This window comes from Salvelinus namaycush, chromosome 24 (genome assembly GCF_016432855.1).
Source record: "Salvelinus namaycush isolate Seneca chromosome 24, SaNama_1.0, whole genome shotgun sequence".
Taxonomy (NCBI): Eukaryota; Metazoa; Chordata; class Actinopteri; order Salmoniformes; family Salmonidae; genus Salvelinus; species Salvelinus namaycush.
Window position 1 is genome coordinate 26880947 of NC_052330.1, and position 18039 is coordinate 26898985.

Consider the following 18039-nt stretch of genomic DNA (forward strand, 5'->3'; position numbering starts at 1 on the left):
GGGGGAAATGGAGTCATGTTATTAGGGGGGAAATGGAGTCATGTGTTACTAGGGGGAAATGGAGTCGTGTGTTACTTGGGGAAATGGAGTCATGTGTTATTAGGGGGGAAATGGAGTCGTGTGTTACTTGGGGAAATGGAGTCATGTGTTATTAGGGGGGAAATGGAGTCGTGAGTTACTAGGGGGAAATGGAGTCATGTGTTATTAGGGGGGAATGGAGTCGTGTGTTATTAGGGGGGAAATGGAGTCGTGTGTTACTTGGGGAAATGGAGTCATGTGTTATTAGGGGGGACATGGAGTCGTGAGTTACTAGGGGGAAATGGAGTCATGTGTTATTTGGGGGGAAATGGAGTCGTGTGTTACTAGGGGGAAATGGAGTCGTGAGTTACTAGGGGGAAATGGAGTCATGTGTTACTTGGGGAAATGGAGTCATGTGTTATTAGGGGGAAATGGAGTCATGTGTTACTAGGGGGGAAATGGAGTCGTGTGTTACTAGGGGGGAAATGGAGTCGTGTGTTACTTGGGGAAATGGAGTCATGTGTTATTAGGGGGGAAATGGAGTCGTGTGTTACTAGGGGGGAAATGGAGTCGTGTGTTACTTGGGGAAATGGAGTCATGTGTTATTAGGGGGGAAATGGAGTCGTGTTACCAGGGGGAAATTGAGTCATGTGTTACTAGGGGGAATGAAGTCGTGTTACTAGGGGGAAATTGAGTCGTGTTACTAGGGGGGAATGGATGTTGGAACCCATACACTCTCCCAGAAGACTAAGGAGGAAAGTCTGAGTAACACAGGCCAGGCACTGAGGGGGTTACAGGGGATGAATTCAGAGTTGTTGCTGTAGTAATAACTGACTTCACTCCCTAGTGCTAGTAGGCTAGCTAGGCTCGCAGTTGGAGAATATAATCTAGTAGGTGATGTGATCAGATATTGCATACTCCAGGGCTTTTCAAATTGTCTTGGCTGAGGACCCCTTTTGCGATAGTAAATTCATCAGGAACCCCCTCATAATCAGAACACAACTCAAGGGCTATACAAATTGTCTACAGGGAGTTTTACTATGATGTCTGCAGTGCATGGCTGGACGAACCAAGTCTAAGGCCCAGGGAATGAACATTTAAAAGACCTCTTGGCATCGGAGATTGTATTGAATTTAAAAATGAATAATTGGTGGAGTGCTGTCGATACCAATATCCCTGTGAGCCTCCCAGGCCCATGTTGCCCAGGGTTAAGAACATACATTGTAGATTCATAATATTACATGGTATTATATTGTATTAATATAAAAAAAATAATGTATGCCATTTAGCAGACTATTTTATCCAAAGCAACTTACAGTCATGCCTGCATACATTTTAAGTACAGCTGGTCCCGAGAATCGAGACGAAATAAAAAATAAAAATGTATGATTTATTTGTAATTATATTTTGAGATCTGGACTCCTCCTCATTCTGATAACCCGTGGCATACACTTTCAACTCCAATAAGTGTTATTTCCTGCTGTCTTGTGCTGAGCTGTGTTACTGACTTGAATAAGAATTCACTGGGGCCAATAACACATTCATTATTCCTTGTGAAATATGGGGATTTATACAATTTCTGATATAGGCAATTATTTGTAAAGGTTATTTATTTAACTTTTCCTACAAAGTGCATTGCACTATTGCCTTTCCACATCCCACACAGTTGGCAGGTTCCTTTCTCTTGGCTTATTTTATGGGATAGTTCTGACACCTAGTGTCTGTATGGCGGTTCTGCAATATATTAGGCATGAGAAGTGGTAGTCCTAAAGGGCTAATGATTACTTCCTACTGTTCTACCCAGGAGCACGAATACAGGACATAACAAGGCTGCTTCCGACTGTTCTACCCAGGAGCACGAATACAGGACATAACAAGGCTGCTTCCTACTGTTCTACCCAGGAGCACGAGTACAGGACATCACAAGGCTGCTTCCTACTGTTCTACCCAGGAGCACGAATACAGGACATAACAAGGCTGCTTCCTACTGTTCTACCCAGGAGCACGAATACAGGACATAACAAGGCTGCTTCCTACTGTTCTACCCAGGAGCACGAGTACAGGACATAACAAGACTGCTTCCGACTGTTCTACCCAGGAGCACGAGTACAGGACATAACAAGGCTGCTTCCTACTGTTCTACCCAGGAGCACGAGTACAGGACATCACAAGGCTGCTTCCTACTGTTCTACCCAGGAGCACGAATACAGGACATAACAAGACTGCTTCCGACTGTTCTACCCAGGAGCACGAGTACAGGACATAACAAGGCTGCTTCCTACTGTTCTACCCAGGAGCACGAGTACAGGACATAACAAGGCTGCTTCCTACTGTTCTACCCAGGAGCACGAATACAGGACATCACAAGGCTGCTTCCTACTGTTCTACCCAGGAGCACGAGTACAGGACATCACAAGGCTGCTTCCTACTGTTCTACCCAGGAGCACGAGTACAGGACATAACAAGGCTGCTTCCGACTGTTTACATTTACATTTAAGTCATTTAGCAGACGCTCTTATCCAGAGCGACTTACAAATTGGAAAGTTCAAACATATTCATCCTGGTCCCCCCGTGGGAATTGAACCCTGGTCCCCCCGTGGGAATTGAACCCACAACCCTGGCTTTGCAAGCGCCATGCTCTACCAACTGAGCCACACGGGACCACACTGACTGTTCTACCCAGGAGCACGAGTACAGGACATCACAAGGCTGCTTCCGACTGTTCTACCCAGGAGCACGAGTACAGGACATAACAAGGCTGCTTCCTACTGTTCTACCCAGGAGCACGAGTACAGGACATAACAAGGCTGCTTCCTACTGTTCTACCCAGGAGCACGAATACAGGACATCACAAGGCTGCTTCCGACTGTTCTACCCAGGAGCACGAGTACAGGACATCACAAGGCTGCTTCCTACTGTTCTACCCAGGAGCACGAGTACAGGACATAACAAGGCTGCTTCCTACTGTTCTACCCAGGAGCACGAGTACAGGACATAACAAGGCTGCTTCCTACTGTTCTACCCAGGAGCACGAATACAGGACATAACAAGGCTGCTTCCTACTGTTCTACCCAGGAGCACGAGTACAGGACATCACAAGGCTGCTTCCTACTGTTCTACCCAGGAGCACGAATACAGGACATAACAAGGCTGCTTCCTACTGTTCTACCCAGGAGCACGAGTACAGGACATAACAAGGCTGCTTCCTACTGTTCTACCCAGGAGCACGAGTACAGGACATAACAAGGCTGCTTCCTACTGTTCTACCCAGGAGCACGAATACAGGACATAACAAGGCTGCTTCCTACTGTTCTACCCAGGAGCACGAATACAGGACATCACAAGGCTGCTTCCTACTGTTCTACCCAGGAGCACGAATACAGAACATAACAAGGCTGCTTCCTACTGTTCTACCCAGGAGCACGAGTACAGGACATAACAAGGCTGCTTCCTACTGTTCTACCCAGGAGCACGAGTACAGGACATAACAAGGCTGCTTCCGACTGTTCTACCCAGGAGCACGAATACAGGACATAACAAGGCTGCTTCCTACTGTTCTACCCAGGAGCACGAGTACAGGACATAACAAGGCTGCTTCCTACTGTTCTACCCAGGAGCACGAATACAGGACATCACAAGGCTGCTTCCGACTGTTCTACCCAGGAGCACGAGTACAGGACATAACAAGACTGCTTCCTACTGTTCTACCCAGGAGCACGAGTACAGGACATAACAAGGCTGCTTCCGACTGTTCTACCCAGGAGCACGAGTACAGGACATTACAAGGCTGCTTCCGACTGTTCTACCCAGGAGCACGAGTACAGGACATCACAAGGCTGCTTCCGACTGTTCTACCCAGGAGCACGAGTACAGGACATCACAAGGCCGCTTCCTACTGTTCTACCCAGGAGCACGAGTACAGGACATAACAAGGCTGCTTCCTACTGTTCTACCCAGGAGCACGAGTACAGGACATCACAAGGCTGTTTCCTACTGTTCTACCCAGGAGCACGAATACAGGACATAACAAGGCTGCTTCCTACTGTTCTACCCAGGAGCACGAGTACAGGACATAACAAGGCTGCTTCCTACTGTTCTACCCAGGAGCACGAATACAGGACATAACAAGGCTGCTTCCTACTGTTCTACCCAGGAGCACGAATACAGGACATCACAAGGCTGCTTCCTACTGTTCTACCCAGGAGCACGAGTACAGGACATCACAAGGCTGCTTCCTACTGTTCTACCCAGGAGCACGAGTACAGGACATAACAATGCTGCTTCCTACTGTTCTACCCAGGAGCACGAGTACAGGACATAACAAGGCTGCTTCCGACTGTTCTACCCAGGAGCACGAGTACAGGACATAACAAGGCTGCTTCCTACTGTTCTACCCAGGAGCACGAGTACAGGACATAACAAGGCTGCTTCCTACTGTTCTACCCAGGAGCACGAGTACAGGACATCACAAGGCTGCTTCCTACTGTTCTACCCAGGAGCACGAATACAGGACATAACAAGGCTGCTTCCTACTGTTCTACCCAGGAGCACGAGTACAGGACATAACAATGCTGCTTCCTACTGTTCTACCCAGGAGCACGAGTACAGGACATAACAAGGCTGCTTCCTACTGTTCTACCCAGGAGCACGAGTACAGGACATCACAAGGCTGCTTCCTACTGTTCTACCCAGGAGCACGAATACAGGACATAACAAGGCTGCTTCCTACTGTTCTACCCAGGAGCACGAGTACAGGACATCACAAGGCTGCTTCCTACTGTTCTACCCAGGAGCACGAATACAGGACATAACAAGGCTGCTTCCTACTGTTCTACCCAGGAGCACGAGTACAGGACATCACAAGGCTGCTTCCTACTGTTCTACCCAGGAGCACGAATACAGGACATAACAAGGCTGCTTCCTACTGTTCTACCCAGGAGCACGAATACAGGACATCACAAGGCTGCTTCCTACTGTTCTACCCAGGAGCACGAGTACAGGACATAACAAGGCTGCTTCCTACTGTTCTACCCAGGAGCACGAGTACAGGACATAACAAGGCTGCTTCCTACTGTTCTACCCAGGAGCACGAGTACAGGACATAACAAGGCTGCTTCCTACTGTTCTACCCAGGAGCACGAATACAGGACATAACAAGGCTGCTTCCTACTGTTCTACCCAGGAGCACGAGTACAGGACATCACAAGGCTGCTTCCTACTGTTCTACCCAGGAGCACGAGTACAGGACATAACAAGGCTGCTTCCTACTGTTCTACCCAGGAGCACGAGTACAGGACATCACAAGGCTGCTTCCTACTGTTCTACCCAGGAGCACGAGTACAGGACATAACAAGGCTGCTTCCTACTGTTCTACCCAGGAGCACGAATACAGGACATAACAAGGCTGCTTCCTACTGTTCTACCCAGGAGCACGAATACAGGACATAACAAGACTGCTTCCTACTGTTCTACCCAGGAGCACGAGTACAGGACATAACAAGGCTGCTTCCTACTGTTCTACCCAGGAGCACGAATACAGGACATAACAAGGCTGCTTCCTACTGTTCTACCCAGGAGCACGAATACAAGACATAACAAGGCTGCTTCCTACTGTTCTACCCAGGAGCACGAATACAGGACATAACAAGACTGCTTCCTACTGTTCTACCCAGGAGCACGAGTACAGGACATAACAAGGCTGCTTCCTACTGTTCTACCCAGGAGCACGAATACAGGACATCACAAGGCTGCTTCCGACTGTTCTACCCAGGAGCACGAGTACAGGACATAACAAGACTGCTTCCTACTGTTCTACCCAGGAGCACGAGTACAGGACATAACAAGGCTGCTTCCTACTGTTCTACCCAGGAGCACGAATACAGGACATAACAAGGCTGCTTCCGACTGTTCTACCCAGGAGCACGAGTACAGGACATAACAAGGCTGCTTCCTACTGTTCTACCCAGGAGCACGAGTACAGGACATCACAAGGCTGCTTCCGACTGTTCTACCCAGGAGCACGAGTACAGGACATCACAAGGCTGCTTCCTACTGTTCTACCCAGGAGCACGAATACAGGACATAACAAGGCTGCTTCCTACTGTTCTACCCAGGAGCACGAATACAGGACATCACAAGGCTGCTTCCTACTGTTCTACCCAGGAGCACGAGTACAGGACATAACAAGGCTGCTTCCTACTGTTCTACCCAGGAGCACGAGTACAGGACATAACAAGGCTGCTTCCTACTGTTCTACCCAGGAGCACGAGTACAGGACATAACAAGGCTGCTTCCTACTGTTCTACCCAGGAGCACGAATACAGGACATAACAAGGCTGCTTCCTACTGTTCTACCCAGGAGCACGAGTACAGGACATCACAAGGCTGCTTCCTACTGTTCTACCCAGGAGCACGAGTACAGGACATAACAAGGCTGCTTCCTACTGTTCTACCCAGGAGCACGAGTACAGGACATCACAAGGCTGCTTCCTACTGTTCTACCCAGGAGCACGAGTACAGGACATAACAAGGCTGCTTCCTACTGTTCTACCCAGGAGCACGAATACAGGACATAACAAGGCTGCTTCCTACTGTTCTACCCAGGAGCACGAATACAGGACATAACAAGACTGCTTCCTACTGTTCTACCCAGGAGCACGAGTACAGGACATAACAAGGCTGCTTCCTACTGTTCTACCCAGGAGCACGAATACAGGACATAACAAGGCTGCTTCCTACTGTTCTACCCAGGAGCACGAATACAGGACATAACAAGGCTGCTTCCTACTGTTCTACCCAGGAGCACGAATACAGGACATAACAAGACTGCTTCCTACTGTTCTACCCAGGAGCACGAGTACAGGACATAACAAGGCTGCTTCCTACTGTTCTACCCAGGAGCACGAATACAGGACATCACAAGGCTGCTTCCGACTGTTCTACCCAGGAGCACGAGTACAGGACATAACAAGACTGCTTCCTACTGTTCTACCCAGGAGCACGAGTACAGGACATAACAAGGCTGCTTCCTACTGTTCTACCCAGGAGCACGAATACAGGACATAACAAGGCTGCTTCCGACTGTTCTACCCAGGAGCACGAGTACAGGACATAACAAGGCTGCTTCCTACTGTTCTACCCAGGAGCACGAGTACAGGACATCACAAGGCTGCTTCCGACTGTTCTACCCAGGAGCACGAGTACAGGACATCACAAGGCTGCTTCCTACTGTTCTACCCAGGAGCACGAGTACAGGACATAACAAGGCTGCTTCCTACTGTTCTACCCAGGAGCACGAATACAGGACATAACAAGGCTGCTTCCTACTGTTCTACCCAGGTGCACGAATACAGGACATAACAAGGCTGCTTCCTACTGTTCTACCCAGGAGCACGAGTACAGGACATCACAAGACTGCTTCCTACTGTTCTACCCAGGAGCACGAGTACAGGACATCACAAGGCTGCTTCCTACTGTTCTACCCAGGAGCACGAATACAGGACATAACAAGGCTGCTTCCTACTGTTCTACCCAGGAGCACGAGTACAGGACATAACAAGGCTGCTTCCTACTGTTCTACCCAGGAGCACAAATACAGGACATCACAAGGCTGCTTCCTACTGTTCTACCCAGGAGCACGAGTACAGGACATCACAAGGCTGCTTCCTACTGTTCTACCCAGGAGCACGAGTACAGGACATCACAAGGCTGCTTCCTACTGTTCTACCCAGGAGCACGAATACAGGACATCACAAGGCTGCTTCCTACTGTTCTACCCAGGAGCACGAGTACAGGACATAACAAGACTGCTTCCGACTGTTCTACCCAGGAGCACGAGTACAGGACATCACAAGGCTGCTTCCGACTGTTCTACCCAGGAGCACGAGTACAGGACATAACAAGACTGCTTCCGACTGTTCTACCCAGGAGCACGAGTACAGGACATCACAAGGCTGCTTCCTACTGTTCTACCCAGGAGCACGAATACAGGACATCACAAGGCTGCTTCCTACTGTTCTACCCAGGAGCACGAGTACAGGACATAACAAGACTGCTTCCGACTGTTCTACCCAGGAGCACGAGTACAGGACATCACAAGGCTGCTTCCGACTGTTCTACCCAGGAGCACGAGTACAGGACATAACAAGACTGCTTCCGACTGTTCTACCCAGGAGCACGAGTACAGGACATCACAAGGCTGCTTCCTACTGTTCTACCCAGGAGCACGAGTACAGGACATAACAAGACTGCTTCCGACTGTTCTACCCAGGAGCACGAGTACAGGACATAACAAGACTGCTTCCGACTGTTCTACCCAGGAGCACGAGTACAGGACATAACAAGGCTGCTTCCTACTGTTCTACCCAGGAGCACGAGTACAGGACATCACAAGGCTGCTTCCTACTGTTCTACCCAGGAGCACGAGTACAGGACATCACAAGGCTGCTTCCTACTGTTCTACCCAGGAGCACGAGTACAGGACATCACAAGGCTGCTTCCTACTGTTCTACGGCAGATGCCGGGAGCTGACACTGTCGTAGTCCATGTGGGGTCAAACAACATCAGGAGGGCTAGCTCGGAACATCTGAGAATTGATTTGAAAGAACTGATCTTAGCATTAAAAGAGTCCAAAAAACAGCCTATCATTTCAGGTCCAGTATCATCGTTGGGCCGTGGGTGTGAAAGATTCAGCAGACTGCTGGCATTACACATCTGGCTAAAATACTACTGTAGCTCTGCTGGTCACTTTTATTGATAACTTTGACACCTTCTGGAAACAGAAGATACTCTACAGGAATGACGGAGTCCATCCAAATCATCTTGGCTCCTGAAACAATGACTTATCAATGATCCAAGACCAGCTCAGTTAATCCCTACCATTGTCACAATAAGTCATCATAATGCTGCATCAAATGCACATTATCCTAGGGGTGTTGGCAGACACAATGTAAGTAATTAAAGGGACAATTGATGTCCCTCTAATTGCCCTGAATAACTCTGTTGATCCTACAGCTATTGGATGCAGTAATCATGAGCCTATGAACCAGCGTTACACTGTTAGCACTGAGGCGGTGTGCCCTAGTAGGAAGACCACTTTGTGCAGCTCACCCTGCACTATCAGCTCCAATATAAATAACATGAGCAAGTCTATTTCTGATAAGCTTCCCAGTAAAGCATTAAAAACAATCAAGCAACCCAGAAAAGTGATAAAAATAGCCCATATTAACATATGCAGCCTGAGAAACGAGGTTCATGAAGTCAATAACTTGCTTGTAACAGATGACATTCTTATTCTGATTATATCTGAAACTCACTTAGACAATACCTTTAATGATACAGTGGTATCAATATAAGGTTATAACATTGACAGAAATGCCAGTGGTGTAAGTGTTGCTGTTTATATTCAGAACCAGATTAGAGACGATCTAATGTTAAATACTGTTGAAGTAATATGGCTACAGGTTCATCTGCCTCACCTGAATCCCATTATTGTGGGAAGCTGCTACAGACCACCAAGTGCTAACAGTCAGTATCTGGATAACATCTGTGAAATGCTTGATAATGTATGTGATATCAATAGAGAGGTATATTTTCTGGGTGATTTAAATATTGACTGGCTTTCATCAAGCTGCCCTCTCAAGAAAAATCTTCAAACTGTAACCAGTGCCTGCAACCTGCTTCAGGTTGTCAGTGAACCTACCAGGGTATTTACAAACAGCACAGGAATTAAATCATCAACATGTATTGATCACATCTTTTCTAATGCTGCAGAAATTTGCTTTAAAGCAGTATCCAAATCCATAGGATGTAGTGATCACAATATAATAGCCATATCTAGGAAAACCAAAGTGTGATCCAAGATAGCGTAGCAGTTCAGACGTCTTTGTCTTTGTCTTGTGGTGTCCCGTGAATATATATTTTTTTCCCTTCGTATATATTTCGTATATATTTTTAACCTCAGTTTCAACATACTCTCCTGTAACCCGCCTCACCCAATGTGGTATGGATCCGCTATTTTCTATGCTTTAGCTAGTAGTCAGTTAGCCACTGGTAGTCATCTGCTAACCTTAGCCCGATCAACTCCTACCAGTCTGCACACCGTGATTCAACCCAGAGCATACCGGACTGCTTTTTCTCCACATCTCCAGTTTCCTACCGCAAGCTCTGAACCCTTTCACCTGGATCATCGCTAACGTCTCTGGCTAACGTCTCTGTCCCGAAGCAAGCACCAGTGAGCCTGGAACTAGCCTCGTGCTAGGCCAATCTCCCGGCTAGCTGAAGAGGTCCATCAGCAACTCCTTGGGCTACAATACATATTTTGAAATTTGGCCTGGACCCCTTTTACTGCCGACACGGAGCCCCGCCGTTTCCATCACGACAGGTCTACCGACGTAATCCACCCGAGTGGTTTCAACAGGCTCATCCGTCGCGACGTCCCCTGAAGGCCCATCCGCTAGCCTGCCATCCGCGGCCCGCTAGCTGTCTAGACCATATCGGACTGTTAGCTGAAGAGGACCATCAGCCAATTTCTTGGGCTACAATACCTATTTTGCCAATTGGCCTGGACCCTTTTACTGCCTACACGGAGCCCTGCTGATCCAACACGACTGGTCTGCCGACGTAACCATACGAGGGGGCTACAATAGACTTCTTCCGCTGCGACGTCCCCCTAAGGCCCTTCTGCTAGCCTGCTAGCCCCGGCCCTCTAGCTGTCTGAATCGCCGTGTCTCCAGCTCGCCTAGCTTCCCACTGGTCCCTATGATCACTAGGCTACGCATGCCTCTCCCTAATGTCAATATGTCTTGTTACTGTAGAGCCTCCAGCCCTGCTCAATACGCCTTAGCTAACCCTTTAGTTCCACCTCCCACACATGCGGTGACCTCACCTGGTCTAAATGATGTGTCTAGAGACAAAACCTCTCTCATCGTCACTCAATGCCTAGGTTTACCTCCACTGTATTCACATCCTAACATACCCTTGTCTGTACATTATGCCTTGAATCTATTCTTCCACGCCCAGAAACCTGCTCCTTTCACTCTCTGTTCCGAACGCACTAGATGACCAGTTCTTATCGCCTTTAGCCGTACCCTTATCCTACTCCTCCTCTGTTCCTCTGGTGATGTAGAAGTTAATCCAGGCCCTCCACTCCCATTCCCCAGGCGCTCTCATTTGTGAACTTCTGTAACCGTAAAAGTCTTGGTTTAATGCATGTTAACATTAGAAGCTAAGTTTGTTTTACTCACTGCTTTAGCACACTCTGCCAACCTGGATGTCCTAGCCATGTCTGAATCCTGGCTTAGGAAGGCCACCAAAAATCCTGAAATTTCCATCCCTAACTATAACATTTTCCGACAAGATAGAACTGCCAAAGGGGGCGGAGTTGCAATCTACTGCAGAAATAGCCTGCATAATTCTGTCATACTATCCAGGTCTGTGCCCAAACAATTCGAGCTTCTACTTCTAAAAATCCACCTTTCCAGAAACAAGTCTCTCACCATTGCCGCTTGTTATAGACCGCCTTCTGCCCCCAGCTGTGCCCTGGACACCATATGTGAATTGATTGCCCCCCATCTATCTTCAGAGCTCGAACTGTTAGGTGACCTAAACTGGGACATGCTTAACACCCCGGCCGTCCTACAATCTAAGCTAGATGCCCTCAATCTCAAACAAATGATCAATGAACCTACGAGGTACAACCCCAAATCTGTAAACACGTGCACCCTCATAGATATCATCCTGACCAATCTGCCCTCTAAATACACCTCTGCTTCAACCAGGATCTCAGCGATCACTGCCTCATTGCCTGCGTCCGTAATGGGTCTGCGGTCAAACGACCACCCCTCATCACTGTCAAAAGCTCCCTAAAACATTTCAGTGAGCAGGCCTTTCTAATCGACCTGGAAGGATATTGACCTCATTCCGTCAGTAGGGGATGCCTGGTTATTCTTTAAAAGTGCCTTCCTCACCATCTTAAATAAGCATGCCCCATTCAAAAAATGTAGAACCAGGAACAGATATAGCCCTTGGTTCCCTTCAAACCTGACTGCCCTTGACCAGCACAAAAACATCCTGTGGCGTACTGCATTAGCATCGAATAGCCCCCGCGATATGCAACTTTTCAGGGAAGTTAGGAACCAATATACACAGGCAGTTAGGAAAGCAAAGGATAGCTTTTTCAAACAGAAATTTGCATCCTGTAGCACAAACACCAAAAAGTTCTGGGACACCTTAAAGTCCATGGAGAATAAGAGCACCTCCTCCCAGCTGCCCACTGCACTGAGGCTAGGAAACACTGTCACCACCGATAAATCCACGATAATAGAGAAATTCAATAAGCATTTTTCTACGGCTGGCCATGCTTTCCACCTGGCTACCCCTACCCCGGTCAACAGCCCTGCACCCCCCACAGCAACTTGCCAGAACCACCCCCATTTCTCCTTCACCCAAATCCAGATAGCTGATGTTCTGCAAGAGTTGCTAAATCTGGACCCCTGCAAATCAGCTGGGCTAGACAATCTGGACACTCTCTTTATATAATGATCTGCCACAATTGTTGCAACCCGTATTTACTAGCCTGTTCAACCTCTCTGTTCAACCTCTCTCAACCTATCGTCTGAGATCCCCAAAGATTGAAAAGCTGCCGGGGTCATCCCCCTCTTCAGAGGGGGAGACACTCTAGACCCAAACTGTTACAGACCTATATCTATCCTACCCTGCCTTTCTAAGGTCTTCAAAAGCCAAGTTAACAAACAGATCACCGACCATTTCGAATCCCACCGTACCTTCTCCGCTATGCAATCTGGTTTCCGAGCTGGTCATGGGTGCACCTCAAGGTCCTAAACGATATCATAACCGCCATCGATAAAAGACAATACTGTGCAGCCGTATTCATCGACCTGGCCAAGGCTTTCGACTCTGTTAATCACCACATTCTTATCGGCAGACTCAACAGCCTGGTTTCTCAAATGACTGCCTCGCCTGGTTCAACTACTTCTCAGACAGAGTTCAGTGTGTCAAATCAGAGGGCCTGTTGTCCGGACCTCTGGCAGTCTCTATGGGGGTTCCACAGGGTTCAATTCTCGGGCCGACTCTTTTCTCTGTATAGTTTCAATGATGTCACTCTTGCTGCTGGTGATTCTCTGATCCACCTCTACGCAGACGACACCATTCTGTATACTTCTGGCCCTTCTTTGGACACTGTGTTAACTAACCTCCAGATGAGCTTCAATGCCATACAACTCTCCTTCCGTGTCCTCCAACTGCTTTTAAATGCAAGTAAAACTAAATGCATGCTCTTCAACCGATCGCTGCCCGCACCTGCCCGCCCATCCAGCATCACTACAGGATGACAGGAGAAATAGACAGGAGAAATACTCCAGATATAACAGACTGACCCTAGCCCCCGACACATAAACGACTGCAGCATAAATACTGGAGGCTGAGACAGGAGGGGTCGGGAGACACCGTGGTCCCATCTGACGATACCCCCGGACAGGGCCAAACAGGCAGGATATAACCGCACCCACTTTGCCAAAGCACAGCCCCCACACCACTAGAGGGATATCTTCAACCACCAACTTACCATCCTGAGACAAGGCCGAGTATAGCCCACAAAGGTCTCCGCCACGGCACAACCCAAGGGGGGCGCCAACCCGGACAGGAAGATCACGTCAGTGACTCAACCCACTCAAGTGATGCACCCCTCCTAGGGACGGCATGGAAGAGCAGTGACTCAGCCCCTGTAATGGGGTTAGAGGCAGAGAATCCCAGTGGAGAGAGGGGAACCAGCCAGGCAGAGACAGCAAGGGCGGTTCGTTGCTCCAGTGCCTTTCCGTTCACCTTCACATTCCTGGGCCAGACTACACTCAATCATAGGACCTACTGAAAAGATGAGTCTTCAATAAAGACTTAAAGGTTGAGATCGAGTCTGCGTCTCTCACATGGGTAGGCAGACCATTCCATAAAAAGTAAGCTCTATAGTAGAAAGCCCTGCCTCCAGCTGTTTGCTTAGAAATTCTAGGGACAGTAAGGAGGCCTGTGTCTTGTGACCGTAGCGTACGTGTAAGTATGTACGGCAGGACCAAATCGGAAAGATAGGTAGGCGCAAGCCCATGTAATGCTTTGTAGGTTAGTAGTAAAACCTTGAAATCAGCCCTTGCCTTAACGGGAAGCCAGTGTAGAGAGGCTAGCACTGGAGTAATATGATCAAATTGTTGGGTTCTAGTCGAGATTCTAGCAGCCGTGTTTAGCACTAACTGAAGTTTATTTAGTGCTTTATCCGGGTAGCTGGAAAGTAGAGCATTGCAGTAGTCTAACCTAGAAGTCACAAAAGATTGGATACATTTTTCTGCATAATTTTTGGACAGAAAGTTTCTGATTTTTGCAATGTTATGTAGATGGAGAAAAGCGTCTTGATATGTTCGTCAAAAGAGAGATCAGGGTCCAGAGTAACGCCGAGGTCCTTCACAGCTTTATTTGAGACGACTGTACAACCATCAAGATTAATTGTCAGATTCAGCAGAAGATCTCTTTGTTTCTTGGGACCTAGATCAAGATTCTCTGTTTTGTACGAGTTTAAAAGTACACCTATCCTGTGTCCTCAGATCAGTGCAGATGAAGGAAATTAAATATTGAGATTAATCTGTTTTAGAGTATTTACATGATGCATAGGAAGTGTAGTGTACTGTTTTTTAAAATCTGTTTCTGTATATATGAATTACAAATCAGCCTTTAACTAGTTAAATCATGTGTTCTAGTCAATTGCATAGTTACAATGTGCCCCAGGATCAGGATTGGTAAACACTGTTGAAGTGTATAATTGTAATACATACATGCAGACAGAGTATCATTCAAAGACTGGAGTTTGGTACTGGATATGACTGAAAATCTCACCGACGTTCATTCTTGAACTGCACCTTTATTTGCCAAGGCACAGTACATGATCAGTGAATATATGCAATGACAGGCTACAATGTGGGGGAACTCGTGCTTGGTAATAACTACATGTATATACGACTTGCATCCTTGGCACAATAAAGTTATATAATACTCAATTCATAGGCTTTATTGATGCCAGTCAGACTGTTTTGAAGTCGATAAAACTGTCTATGATAGCTGAGGTTCATAGCTAGGTTCTGAGCTAATATTTATACCAAACGTTTTAAGGTCCATACACAGATTGGCTAAATAGATAGCTACACATCCATAAGTATACAGGTATTTTTATACTCCACTACACAATAAGCAAGAAAAAAGTTAGCTAGCTACATTACTTCAGCTGCATTGCATGGCAAATATTAGCAAGGCAAGCTTACAAAATTGTATATTCAATTAGCAGTAAATGCTTTAACTAGCTAGATTCTTTGCATCCACTGTTTCACAAGACGACAGCCTGGTTTGCTGGTTTTCTCAGGAGACCCTAAAACATTAAACAACACGATTTACACTTTTATACTCATGTCACAACATGCATAAAGCTAGCTAATGTTAGCTAGTCAGTTAGCTTGCTAAATAGCGATTTTTCTAAATTAACTTCATGACAAAAGAATATGCATAATCGCTTGTCTCTACATGAACTATTATTCCTCTCAACTGTACATTTTTTTTGCAAGATTCGTTATGACATTATAATTACTTACATTTGCTTCCATGCTAGTACTTTTGTCAGCCATCTTTACTGAAGAAAGTCTCCAGCGTTGGGTTGCATAGCGTCAAATTCGTCATGGGAACCACTCGATATGATAGGTCATTGCCCAGTGTTTGCCACTGGTGATTTGCATAAAGTTGGGAAATGCTGAACTTGTTCCTTGCCTCCCACGCCACGTTCGCGCCGCCCAACGGACCCCCGCCCACTCCGCATCTCTTCCATTGAAAATTAATTGGAAGCAGTGTTTCACCGCGCGGCACCGGCAGTAGTACACGGACTGTCAGTTACCTGGCAAGTTTCGATTTGTTTGGCGCTTGAGCGGTTCATATACTTCGAGTGATCACCTGCTTTTTACTTGCCATATTGGCTAACTAGCTAGCTAATACCTAGAAAATATATTATTGGAGGAGAGGAAGAGTAAAAGGCTTGCTAGCTAACCACAAAATTAAAAGCTGCAGTTGAAGTCAGAAGTTTACATACACCTTAGCCAAATACATTTAAACTCAGTTTTTCACAATTCCTGACATTTAATCCTAGTAAAAATTCCCTGTTTTAGGTCAGTTAGGATCACCACTTTATTTTAAGAATGTGAAATGTCAGAACAATAGTTGAGAGATTGATTTATTTCAGCTTTTATTTCTTTCATCACATTCCCAGTGGGTCACATACACTCAATTAGTATTTGGGAGCATTGCATTTAAATTGTTTAACTTGGGTCAAACGTTTCGGGTGGCCTTCCACAAGCTTCCCACAGTAAGTTGGGTGAATTTTAGCCCATTCCTCCTGACAGAGCTGGTGTAACTGAGTCAGGTTTGTAGGCCTCCTTGCTCGCACACGCTTTTTCAGTTCTGCCCAAAACTTTTCTATAGGAGTGAGGTCAGAGCTTTGTGATGGCCACTCCAATACCTTGACTTTGTTGTCCTTAAGCCATTTTGCCACAAATTTGGAAGTATGCTTGGGGTCATTGTCCATTTGGAAGACCCATTTGCCACCAAGCTTTACCTTCCTAACTGATGTCTTGAGATGTTGCTTCAATATATCAACATCATTTTCCTATCTCATGATGCCATCTATTTTGTGAAGTGCACCAGTCCCTCCTGCAGTAAGCACCCCCACAACATGATGCTGCCCCCCCCGTGCTTCACGGTTGGCATGGTGTTCTTCGGCTTGCAAGCCTCCCCCTTTTTCCATCAAACATAACGATGGCCATTATGGCCAAACAGTTCTATTTTTGTTTCATCAAACCAGAGGACATTTCTCCAAAAAGTACGATCCTAGTCCTCATGTGCAGTTGTAAACCGTAGTCTGGCTTTTTTATGGCGGTTTTGGAGCAGTTGCTTCTTCCTTGTTGAGTGGCCTTTCAGGTTATGTCGAAATAGGACTCATTTTACTGTGGATATAGATACTTTTGTACCCGTTTCCTCCAGCATCTTCACAAGGTCATTTGCTGTTGTTCTGGGATTGATCTGCACTTTTTGCACCAAAGTGCGTTCATCTCTAGGAGACACAACACGTCTCCTTCCTGAGCAGTATGACGGCTGAGTGGGCCCATGGTGTTTATACTTGCGTACTATTGTTTGTACAGATGAACGTGGTACCTTCAGGCATTTGGAAATTGCTCCCAATGATGAACCAGACCTGTGGATGTCAAAAAATAATAATTGTGAGGTCTTGGCGGATTTCCTTTGATTTTCCCATGATGTCAAGCAAAGAGGCACTGAGTGTGAAGGGAGGCCTTGAAATACATCCACAGGTACACCTCCAATTGACTCAACTGATGTCAATTAGCCTATCAGAAGCTTCTAAAGCCTTGACATAATTTTCTGGAATTCTTCAAGCTTGTTAAAGGCACAGTCAACTGTAAACTTCTGACCCATTGGAATTATGATACAGTGAATTATAAGTGAAATAATCTGTCTGTAAACAATTGTTGGAAAAATTACTTGTGTCATGCACAAAGTAGATGTCCTAACCGACTTGCCAAAACTATAGTTTGTTAACAAGAAATTTGTGGAGTGGTTGAAAAATTAGTTTTAATGACTCCAACCTAAGTGCATGTAAACTTCCAACTTCAACTGTAACTACCTTGAACTAACTTTGTAGTTGCAAACGTGCAAACGCTAGGCTAACAGTTATTATTACTATTTGCTCGTGCAAACAAATTATGTCTAAAATATAAGACATTACACATTTTTAACGTTCTCATCTACTTTCACTTCTCTACTAGCTAGCAAGCTACATACGTTTTGTTGCCTAGACAGCAGTGTGTGACAGAAAAAAAAGTTTACATACACTTAGCTTTGCATTTTTGTAAATGTAGTTATATGGGGCTGTCAAAACCACACCAGAGATATTAGCGAAGGGGGGAATTAGCA